We start from the raw sequence: 12433 nt of genomic DNA, 5'->3' as shown, positions 1-12433 counted from the left end.
TCTCTCAGCCTGCAGGTGATTAACTGTTGCAAGTACACGCGGAGCAGTGAGAACATGTGAGATTCTGGGATTTTCCTGTGGAAATAAGTCAGAGAAGAAGATGAGGTCGGACTAATATTTCTCTCTTGCTTCGTGGAATCTTTTGTGTGTGTGAGTGTGTGTGTGTGTGAGAGAGAGAGAGAGAGAGTGTGTTCAGTCAACGTGATGATGTGAGATTTCAACGTAAAAAAGTGCCCAAATTCCTCAGCTTCTACAGCTTCAAGTGGAACTCCAAATATTGATTGTCTGTGGCGTTTTGTTTTTCTGCTGTCTGGGAATGATCCATTCGGAGCAGCTGATCAAACTTAACTGGTGGGAAACACTGTGAGAATTACCGTTTCGGCTTTGATTTTCTTCTTGGTTTTCTATGGAAATGTAAGTCCAGTGGAGACCAGTGCGCACCGCACAGTCGCCAAGGCTGCAACGCACAGCCCAATTTTCCACCGGGGATCCGAGCTTTGCACTGCAGCATCGCAACGAAGGTTCTCGCCGTTTTTTTCCCCCCTTCTTCTTCTTCTTCTTCTTTTCTTTCTTTTTTGGTGGTTGTTGTTGTTATTATTGTTGTCGCCGAGATGCCTTCTGGAGCACCGCTTCCGTTCGTGTCCAGTGGATACTGATTCTCCATGGTGTTCACCGACAAGGTGTCTGGAAAAAAGCGAATCCTCTGCTGGTTTGCTCAGTGAATCCGGGACACACCTTTTTTTTAATGTCAGTCAAGGTAAGTTTGGTCAATTTCCGTCTCTACTGTTTAGAGCATTTGTTAGTGTACTGATATCAGATGTAAAAGCGCTGAAATTAGAGGAATCGTGTCATTTTTCTCCATTGGTATTTATTTTGTCTCCCTTTAATAAGAAGCTGTCATTTTCGGCGCTGTCCATGGTGCTGAACTGACGCACTGACGCACACAAAGTTGTTGAGGGCCTCTCCAGTTATGTCACCTAGATAAATGAAGAAGAACTCCACAACCTGATGCAGCCAGGTGTCAACGCTGACGTGCACTGACCCCGCACCCTTTATCTCGCCTTTATTTATTCATTTATTTTGAAGAAAACAAGGCAATGTTGCAAACATCTGATCAGACAGACTGAGCTCACCGGGGTTTTCTCTCCTCCTCTCATCTCTCAGAAGATCCTGCACCAACATCCTTGTATCTGATCACGTGAGAGCAACGTTGAACCACAGCTCTCGCTACTCGTCTTTTTTCTCTTTTTCAATTTTTGTTGAGAAATGTCATGTCACCCTGCTGTTGCGCCCCTCGTAGGGGGCTCCTCATAAGGCTGCCACCAACAAACGTTGGATCTGATGATTGGATCACACACACACACACACACACACACACACACACACACACGCACGCACGCACGCACACACACACACACACACACACACACACACACACACACACACACACACACACACACATGTATTGCACTGGTGTCACTCCCAGTTGAAAAGGACCTCCAGCCTGCCAACCCAAAATGAATGTATTGTTCATGCTGGCGATAGCAGAATTACCGCTAATGTGGAGGTCACTCCTGAGGCCCAACAATAATGAAACGCCCCGGAGCTGCATGGCGAGAGGCTACTAGCAATTATTTTAAGTGAACTATGACCCTCAGAAGCAAACATCAATAAGGAAATCATTCATATCTACTGCCGCCCCCCCCCCCCCAACACACACCCTCCTCCCCCTTCCATCTTCCTCTCTATTGATGTTGCAATGGCGTCTCACCTCGGGCTGCTGGTTAGAGGCGATCAGCTCCTGCGGGAGAGTGCGCCTCATGTTGACTGATGCCTTCATGCTTTTATGTGTCTATGGGGTGACATAATTTGGTATGTATGGGTAACACTGTTGGTTACCAGGATCAAGGGTCAGTTGCCTTACCTCCTTCAGTAGGGTCATCATCTTTTGGGCCCAGAAGCAGTAAGTAAGCAGATTCAGTGCTGTTGGTCGAAGAGCAAACATCGCACTGAACGATAAACGATGCTTCAAAGACCGAAGGTGACTGAAGGCGCTTGCATATTCTACAAGGGTGAACACAAGCACTCTTTGAGGAGAGTTTTTATTGAATTGAGACAATGCAGAGTTAGTAGCATAGCAGAATTATGTGTCAGTGTTAACCCATTCTTATAAGACAGGCGCTTACAAAAAAACTCAAGACAGCACATAAACAGTATATTATTAATGGTCATTCCTATCCTTCTGAGGACCCTAACCTGAACTCTAACCATCACACAAGCACCTCTGAAATGCTCCAGCTGCTCTTTGGACACCTATCAGACGGACACACACACACACACACACACACACACACACACACACACACACACACACACACACACACACACACACACACACACACACACATACGTGCATGGACTACAACTGGTCTGGCTTGTGTGAGATCCAGTATTGTGTTTCAGCATAGGAGGGAGAGAGAGAGAGTCTTCATGTCCTGGCAGCTTACAATGGCCTGAAAGTAACCGGGGGTGGTGGCACAAATAGAGAGGAAAAGTGTGTGTGTGTGTGTGTGTGTGTGTGTGTGTGTGTGTGTGTGTGTGTGTGTGTGTGTGTGTGTGTGTGTGTGTGTGTCAGGGGAGACAGAGGATAAGGGAGGTGGAAGGAATGAGACGGATGGACCACAGATTGGGGGACGGGGAGGCAGACGAGAGTGGAGGCTGCTGTGAATGGTGGTATTATTCAATTAGGTGAAAACCACAGATTTCTGTTTGACAAGTGTGTGGTGAGGGTCGGCCACATGACTGCGCCTGGAGAGGTTCCTGTGAAGGCCAGACAGATTGAGAGAGAAAGATCAGAGAAGAGCTTCTCTATTCTCCACTGAAGGACAGAAAAGTATTGCGGGCGCAGAGTTATAGACACAGAGATGAATAGCTGGAGAGGAACATGGAAAATAAGAGAAACTGTCATACAGCATGGAGCTCGATCAAGAAATATGCTTGAAGAGAATTGCAATCACATTGAAAGTGGCAATAATAGATAAAGAACCAATAAAAAAGACTATTAAGATAGTAGAGGAGATGAACCTGCAGCTCCTCTCTACTGGCTCTAGTGAGCCCTGGCTCATCCTGTGGCTCTCCAGCCACTGCTTTCACTCAGCAGGCAGCTGTTTTCATAGAAGAACCTCCACAATCCCACAGTACAGCACCTGCTCAGGAGGAAAACACAGCACAGGAATCGAAGAGCTGGCAGACACAGTTGCATTTCACTGCTAAAGAGTTGCACATTTCCAACAGGAGCAAATATAGGGAGGGAAAACAAAAAACAAAAACTGAACTAATGAGCTACGCGGTTTGAAATATCGCATTATGCTGTTTTAGCTGTTGCTGCGTGTATGTAAAAGAAACCTTAACAGCTTGTTCCCCCTGCCCCCAAGTGACCAAAGGGAAAAAAAAATACAAATCAAGATTAGGCATTTGATCCTTGCTCTCTCTCTCTCTCTCTCTCTCTCTCTCTCTCTCCTCTGAGTCACTGTGTGAAAGCCAACAGCAGCAGGCAAAGCTGTGGACTCATGCCTATTCACCCACAGGGTCTGCTATTGTGTCACATTGAGCTTGATTGTGACCAAATGTGTATGTGTGTGTGTGTGTGTGTGTGTGTGTGTGTGTGTGTGTGTGTGTGTGTGTGTGTGTGTGTGTGTGTGTGTGCATGCATGCATGCATGCGCGTGAGTATGCATGATACTTTGGTAGCTCAAAGAAAACATAGTGCAAACAGGTCAATTTCCTCTGTGTATAAATGACAAAGGAATCTTATATGATAGAAATGACAAAGCTGTTTACGAAGACATGCCAGAAGAATTTTACAAGGCTGGAAAATTCTGTTTTTCTGCCATTACAAACCTCACATTAGAGAGAGCCAAAAGAAACATGGTGGATGTGTAAAGGCGAGGGTAGCCACCTTCTGAGAGAAAGTGGGTCTGACGATAACTCAGCAACAGTCGTGTAACAGTCCAAAAGAGAGTGCCAACACCTGTCATGTTTGTGTAAAGTGCACATGTGACTTCCCTCCTACAGCACAAAGACTGACATCAACATCTACTATTTCAGACAGGCGTCGGACTCTCAGGGAACCTGAAGGAAACACCTCTTAGCATCATCGTTTGATGAAAAGCACTCATTGTCGTGGCTCTGGTTCTTTCTACTTATCTACTTTTCTTTGACAACAGTGGGTGAGGAGAATAGATGGTTGCTTCTTTTGTCCACTAAGACCTATATATATATATATATAAAGTTGAAGGTGGCTGAAATAACCCCGTGGTTCAGGGTGGCTACAATTAGCTGATGTTTACAGTTTTATTTAGCTGAAATGTGTCTTCCTGTTGAACCTGATTGTAAAGGCACTGGAGAAATATTGATGAAAGGTATCACGAGTTTGGTTTTTACACCTTGAACCGGAAGATGAAAGAGTGTATTTGTTCAGCATCTCAGTTTCATGTTGATTTCTCTTTTTTTTGCGTTTGTTTCTACCTGCATGTGTTGTGTCCTCACACTGTTGCTTTATCCAGGTGCTTTCGCTGCAGTGAGCTCAGGTGCAACAATGCATACTGTGCGCATGCATGCACACGCACACAAACAAACACACACACACACACACGCACACACACACACACACACACACACACACATGTCTCAGGTTAATCTCTGTTCCCGAGCCACAGCGTGTTCCCCGTCACACAACATCTTAATTATAGATGATTGTATGCTGCACAGCATGTGAGGGTGTGGATTTATCGCTGTTCTTGTATTTAACAGGAGGTGTATTGTGTGCTGCCTTTTGAATTCTTGACAGGTGATAGTTGCGGGTTGACAAACATGCTACGGTGAAAATGTGAAGGTCAAAGTTTTTCCCATGTTTCTGTTGACATCTCACGTCATCGTGTGAATAGAGTACTCGTCACATGTCAAATCTAAGTGTGGATTACTCAGCAAATGGCTGGATAAAATGATGTTGGTTATAGCAGACGCATTTTTTGGCGGTTTTGATGCTGTTAGCCATCAGTTGTCATTAGCTTCAAGCTAAATATAAGTGGCTCTCTGCATTCTGAAGTAAACAAGTGAGCAACAAACCCTATGAGTATTTGGAAGGCACTTTTTGGGTGAAGTACTTAAAGTCATAAAGTATTTAAATCCTGATCCATCCATCCATCCATCCATCCATCCATCCATCCATCCATCCATCCATCCATCCATTTTCTTCCACTTATCCAGTCAAGGCTCGCGGGGGGGCTGGAGCCTATCCCAGCAGCTATGGGCGAGATTCACCCTGGACAGGTCACCAGTCCATCTCAGGACCAACACAGAGACAGACAACCATTCACACTCACAGTCACACCTACAGTCAGTTTAGAGTATCAATCAGCCTCGTCCTCTCTTGATGTCTTTGGACTGTGGGAGGAAGCTGGAGTACCAGAGAGAACCCACACAGGAACAGAGAGAACATGAAGACTCCACACAGAAAGATCCTGTGATGGAGCCGGGGCTCGAACCTGGAACCTTCTTGCTGTGAGGTGACAGTGCTGACCACTGCACCACCGTGCCGCCCACCTACCCATATTTTTTAAAAATTTCTTTAACAAAACTGTGTTGATGAATTTACTCATCAGAAAACCAAACATTCAAAGGTGCAGAATTTTCAAAATTTCCTGTTTCATAGATGAAATCTCACATTGTATAAAGTCGTAGTTTTCAACATCATCATCGTTCGTCAGTTGAATTGTGATCTCCTGCAAAATGACCATAAAAAAATGATCACTTCTCTTGAGCATTTTGGTCAAACTGAGCATCAGGAAGGTAGGATTTTTGTAGGAATATTGTATCGCATGGCATTAGATTTATTTCTACTGATGTAGGAAGGGCATACCTCCTCAAACACTCAGCTCAAGGGAGTGTGTACGAGGGAGAGCATGCTATGCCCTCACAGGTGTTGAATTTGGACAGCAATGCCCCCGCAAGGCACCTCGGCACATTGTTTTGTCTAAAGAAACATCAGCCTTCAAACCTGCTCTCAACATTAACGATCATCTACCCTGAAGCCGTTCCCCCATACGTTCACACGGAGAGAGAAGGAGAGAGACAGGAGGGAGACAAAGGGAGCTGCTGACATTCGCTGTCAGTGAGAGCTGGTGATTTACAGCAACGCGAGAAGCAGCTGGCAAAAATAATCTAGAGGATTATTTGACGGAAATGTTAAGAGAAGCTAAAAGGTGAGAACAGGGTGGGAGCGGAGGCAGCGTGACGAATGATCCAACGAGGTTCAGTTCAAAAATGGAGGAGAAGATCACCGTGTTACTCTACTATAGATACATTTAGAAAATGATATGTGGGAAAGGGTGTCTGAAGAGATGCCCGATGTGTTCATGTATATATACAGTAAACTTCAAGAAGGCTACTTTACAGTTTTACTAAATGGCACGCAGCTCCACCGGATAAAAACACACGCTCATGAATAAAATGTATTTTAATTCAACAGAAACATAAATTGTTTTTTGTCAGCTCGCAAAAAGTATCACAAACTTTTCACCCTATGCTGGAAGGTTACCAGGGTAACAAGAAGCAAGGATGCCATAACCAACCTGCGGCAGAGGTTTCTCTTCCCTTTGTGTCTGTGGTGAACGTCGGGTGACTTTTAGCCTTCTTTTTTTTAATTCGTTTTCAAATCTTCCTCAGTCTCAAAGAAATCTTTTCAAACTGCGGAACAAACATCTAAAGTTAGTGGTGCAAAATAATTCACTTAATCTATCATATAAAATCAAGATTGATGTTGGACTTTTCTAATATAACCCATAAAAACCTTTCTTTTATCCCCAGTCTCAGTTAAACAATGCCAGGCCAGTTACTTCCAAAATGTTCCAAAGTGAAACCCTGAGTTATTTCATCTAAAAGTAATAAAGTGACACTGCAACATTACTTTCACTGTAAAGTAATAAATTACGGGTTACATTAGTTTTACCAAAAATAGCTGCCATAAGTGCTGCAAATGGGAATGTGTAACTTAAGGCCTCATTTATTCCTAAAAACATGGAGATGATGGATTTGTGCCATTTGAGAGTATTTTCATACATCGGTAAAGTATTTCTGTTTGTGAAATCACACAAATTATTACCAACACAAACAGCCACTCGTACTTAAATCTACTTCCTGTAACAGCTGAGCGGTCAGTGTCATGTGATAAAAATGGCGGCGTCAACTGCTTCCGGAGGAGTGTAACTGGCTCGTTTCCAGCGCCAAAAAATGGATTGAAAGTCACTAAAGACATTCACTAGCATGTCGTATTATTGTGTAAAGTGTCCTTAAAGTCACTGGAGTCTCAGGCTGGATTGTAGAGCTTCAGAGAGGGATACAACTTCTACGGGCCGGACTGAAAATGGCGCAGCGGTCAACAATTGCGAGCTTTTCCCTGTGAGTACATCTTTATCCCGTTGTTAAATGAAACTGCAACAGACACGAAAGAGGTGTATTCGCTGTGTTTCGAGTCGCAACGTGTTGCTGGACTCGAAACACAGCTACCGTTATTGGGACATTATTATTGACGTTATTGTGTGCAGGGAACGATTTAGCATTGGTTGCTTTAGCATTGGTTGGTGGTTGCATTTACTTGGTGTGTGTGTGAGGACGCGAGTTCGCAGCCAGGTGATGGGACTTGCCGCGTCAACGCTAATAAACTCCTTTACACCCATCTCTGCTCCACCTCACCAGCTTATATTAAGAATATTGGTTTAAAAAAAAAACTGTCTTAGAAACTTGTCTGATTGTTTCAATAAACACTTTAGTCATGGGATGGGTGACAGGTGAACTCTTCAAAGTACTGTTTTGACAAAAAAAAAAAAGACTACTGAACTAGAAATTTCCTCCTTCCACTGATTTTCTCACAACATCGTCATTCTGTCCTGTGCTCCCCTCATACAGACAGCTGTGTATTATGTGATATCTGTATTGAAAGGAAGTCCGTCTGTCAGGGACTCTCTCCTACTCCTTCAGTCCTGCTCACCCTGATGCAAACAGACACGTATGTGGTCCCCTGAGACGCCTGCTCCACTGCTGTTTTGTCACCTGTCAGGGCAGACACCAGAAAGGAAGCCCGTCTCATGCCTGCTCTAGCGTCATTAAGTCATTTTGACGGACACCACATCCCACTGTTCACCTTCAGTCTGCTCACTGCTCAGTGTGAGCAAACGGCGCCCCCCCATGAAGATCGGTGACCTTTTGGAGAGGCACCTCTTTTAGTATTAAGGTCTCTCCCCACGGTTGATTTCATGATTAATACACCGTTTAGCGCCGGTGACGGACACACTGAGATATAATACTTGAAGCTTTCAGATTTTTCCAGGCATATCATCATTAGGCAATTGGGCTTTTTTTTTCCCCCAAGAAATGGAATGGGAAAAAAACTTCTTACCTGGCTTCGGGAAAAAAAATCTTCTTGTTACAAAATGATTGACAGCAAAAATTGTCACAAATTACAGTAGTTTTTTTAGAACGATAAATGACTGTCCACAAAATAATAGCTCTTACAACCTGAATCACTTTTGTATTATGAGATACTGAATGTTGAGGTGCAAGTCAGGGTTTTTTCTTTTTTCTTTTTTGGGTGAAAGAAAAAAACATCCATTGTATTGAGGGTTTTCTGTAAACAACTTTGACTGAACAGCAAATGAAGCAGCTTTCAACACGTGAAATGACAGGAACATTTTAATTTAACATTCATAAGTAAAGTTTTTATTATATCGCAACATAATGGCAGCGTATTCTCTGTGTGGGGAATTCAGTGAAATTGCAATGGGGATGATATCGTCCGATAGTATTAATACAGATGTTAATACTGCCTATTGATACAGACACTTTCTGGTACTCTCATCAGTACTACGCTCTGTAGTTTGGTGCAGACAATTGATATAATGGTATAAGATGTTGTGAAAAAACATTTGAATTATTTAATTTTTGCCACAAACTGAGCAACTCATTGCCTTGTATGGCTTCTCATGTGACAACGATAATTCAGGTTTCCTTTGACAAACTGTTAGGGATGGTTCATGATTTTTGATGAGTCGAACATTAATTAAATATATGTTTTGAGTGTGTGTGTGTGTGTGTGTGTGTGTGTGTATAGAATTATGTGATTATTCATGACTTGTCTTGTCTGCAGAGTTCAGCTCTTCAGTGAGAGTTGAGAGATGCTTGTTTTGCAAGAGAAAAAATGCGGATGATGACAACAGTCATTAAATAGAAATCAGGAGAGTTTTCAGTTGTGTGTGTGTGTGTGTGTGGGGGGACGAGATCATTTCCTGTCTCCTACAGTCGGTGCTCACACTCGTGACATCATAGAATTTTAACAGCCATATTCACAAGGTGTAGGTACATCTTTGGTACATAGTCCTCCGTTTCTGTTGAAAGTTACGAGTAAATTATTGAAATGGCGACTAAACATGGACAAAGTTCAGTGGTATGATGTCAAGCACCAGGGTTCGCCAGAGTACAACTGTAGGATACAAACCAAACAGGTGCACAGTGTCCAGTAAAAGTTTTTTCTAAAATACTTTGTGTTCCTTTTCAGATGTACTAAACAGAACATTAGGGTACATAACAACCTGAACAATTACCCTTTTCTTCCCACCCCTCTCCCCCAAGGCAGGTTAGGAAAAGAAAGAAAAAAGGCAAAATCTGTACTGTATAACAGTAGACACATTACACTTAATAAATCATAAAGAAATAAGTATTCAAACACAATCAGAACCCTGAGGCCTCATGAGGGTCCTCTGCGCTGTGTGATGTGATAAAAAAAAAAAACGGTTGCCATATCTTAATGGAATTTATTTGATTTCCCTGATATCTCAAATTGAATTTTCTCCGTATACAAACTGCTTGAGAAGTTCATGAGCCAGGCTTTAAAAGTAGGAGACATCTCTTTGTTCCAGACATTTCCTTAGCAATAACCGTCCCATACTGGATGGACAGAACCCTCAAATTACTGAGAGTCTCGAGCTGTTGAGACCGAGTAAAAGTTTATTAATTAGTTTCTTCGATACAGACAGGCCGCATTAATGAACATCAGTATAAAATGGAAGATGTAAACATGCAGGCGTTAACAAGAATGCTCATTTCCATTTGTAGTCCCAAGGCAGCTAAAAAGAGCAGAGGAAAAACAAAACACACAAGAAAGATAGAACTGAAAACAGTACAAGTCATAAATGCCATACAGATAAAGTAAAAATACTGCTCTGTTTATTCTATATCTGTTTTTTCTTTCCCCAACAGTAACAGATCCAAGAAGCAGAAACCAAAGCAAACACCGTGACTTTGGTTGAAAAGGTTGCCATAAAGAGGAAGTAATTTATTTTGAATGAAAAATTAATAAATGCCTGAGTCATCTCCTAACCAGGTTACATCAATCCTCAAAGAGAAACAGGTCGGGTGTAAATGCCAGCAATTCCACACATTCCCGTTCCACAAATAGTTCATTAAAATGGGGGCGCGTTTCTAATCAGAGAGGAATTTGTATGATGGACTTGCAGAATATTATATTTGACAGTGAAATGAGAATGTTTTAACATCACGTCTGAATCTATAATTTGTGATGATTTATGGGTAAAGTTACACACCGTTTCCTCTGTATCTCTAGCATTCAGTTGGCTTGTGAATTAATGGAATTAACACAGACTGCTGCCAAGAGGGGTGTGTGTGTGTGTGTGTGTGTGTGTGTGTGTGTGTGTGTGGCGGACATCCGTCATGATGTTGGATCATAAATATTCCGAGGGACATAAACACAGTTGATTTAATTATCAGGTGTGGATTTGTTGTAAGGTTCCAGTGAGTTTAGGTTCAGATTGGTATTTGGCCTTTAGTGGTTAGGTTAGGTGACTCTCCAGAGAGAAATGTCCTCTGAAGTGATGGAAACATATTAGAGGACAATCAGAGGACAAACACACAGGCAGACACACACATACATACGCAGTGTGTGTTCATCTGAGAGGACATACTGCATAAGAGAGTGGCAGCACAAAGCCAAGTTGGCTGGCAGCCATTTATTCTCTCCATGTTGCTCACCTCATCTTCACGCTCACTCTTCAATGACCCCGTCAACTCTTTTCCGTCTCTTTTCCTGTCCCATCATCTTGTATTAATGGTGCTTTAGGCGAGAACTTCCTCTCCCTCTGGCACCGTGTCCTGCAAGGTGACATCGTTTTCATCCGGGTGTAGTACAAGATAGCAAGACACAACTTCCCCGAAGCTCGTCCAAGTGTCCCGCATCATTTTGCTGCCAGACTTCAGAAATGTGTGGAACCATTGTTTGTCTTTAATCCCTTAAATGACAATAAAGCTTTTTCTCACTCTTACATTCACATTGTTGTCCTGCTACAATTACTGATGCAGCCTAACTGCCTCACAGACTCTCGAATAGAAAGCCTTCACGCACATATTAACATAAGTCATAATTAATAACGTAATTAAGCTCAGAGGGTAATGACTGACCCATCACATATCCTCCATGCGGAATATGAGCTCCTGCCCTCTGGCAGATGATACCGAGTTCCTTACTGTGAACTTAAGCGTTTTAAGAAGTCATTTGTTCCCACCTCCTATCAAGCTTTGAAACGATGCTGCTTCAGGCTGCAGAGATGGTGTCACAGTTTCCTGTGTGTATTTACTTTTCTTTATTAAACGTGCAAGGATTTATGGGCACAATATTTGAGCCCTTGGCAATTTTTCCCTACTGGGACAATAAAATGTATCGTATCGTACCGTATCATACCTTACCACATCATACTGTAACCGATCGTATCGTGTTGTATCATAATAGTTGTATTCATATAAATCCACTGAACTGTTTATGTGACCTTTGGAAATGTTAAAGAAACCAGCTGGTCAGATTTGCTTTGTCAGAGCTCAGGTTGTACATTTACTCTTTTTCCATGAGGGCAAAGCAGCAATAACAAAAAAACAAAACAAAAGGAAAAAAAACCTCACATAATTGTATGAATATTTTTTTCAAATTCTGCTGTTTTGTAATGTGATGCTGTGAAACATGTTCACAAGGATATTTTGAAATGGTTCTATTTGAAGGCAGACCACGATGCTTTGCTACCCCTAACTAGATAGTTTTGTTGCCTTAATGTGACCAAATGGTCACAGAATACTACCCCAAAAAACCCCAGACCAAATGGGGAAACAAGGAAAAAAGTCAAATGAATACATTTTTGACCTTAGGAACACCTCAACTCTCATGGGATTGCAGACTGAGACTTCTATCTCTGTAGGGATCCTCCCCTCAGGTTTGCCAGACACTTAAAATAACCCGTCTGAGGCTAAAACAAGAGAAGAGTTGCCTGTAATCTCTGTTACATGAATATGGAACACTGGAATTGTCCTTTAAATATTCT

General features: G+C 42.5%; 1 protein-coding gene across 6 annotated transcripts in view; it reads left to right on the top strand.

The window, feature by feature from the left end:
• Positions 1-12433, top strand: part of cacna1ia (calcium voltage-gated channel subunit alpha1 Ia) — a 163182-nt gene continuing 150749 nt past the window's right edge. For 4 of the 6 annotated variants that reach the window (XM_086186136.1, XM_086186134.1, XM_086186133.1 and 1 more), the window contains exon 1: positions 1-757. The gene's annotated coding sequence lies outside the window, so the exon portion shown is untranslated. Of the gene's footprint in view, positions 758-7243; positions 7458-12433 lie in introns of those variants that run through there. The other 2 variants (XM_086186132.1, XM_086186131.1) reach the window with 2 other exon arrangements.

Source organism: Aulostomus chinensis, chromosome 18 (genome assembly GCF_037954235.1).
Source record: "Aulostomus chinensis isolate RoL2024-O1b breed Wild chromosome 18, RoL_Achi_v1.0, whole genome shotgun sequence".
NCBI lineage: Eukaryota > Metazoa > Chordata > Actinopteri > Syngnathiformes > Aulostomidae > Aulostomus > Aulostomus chinensis.
This window is presented reverse-complemented; position numbering and strand designations above follow the sequence as displayed.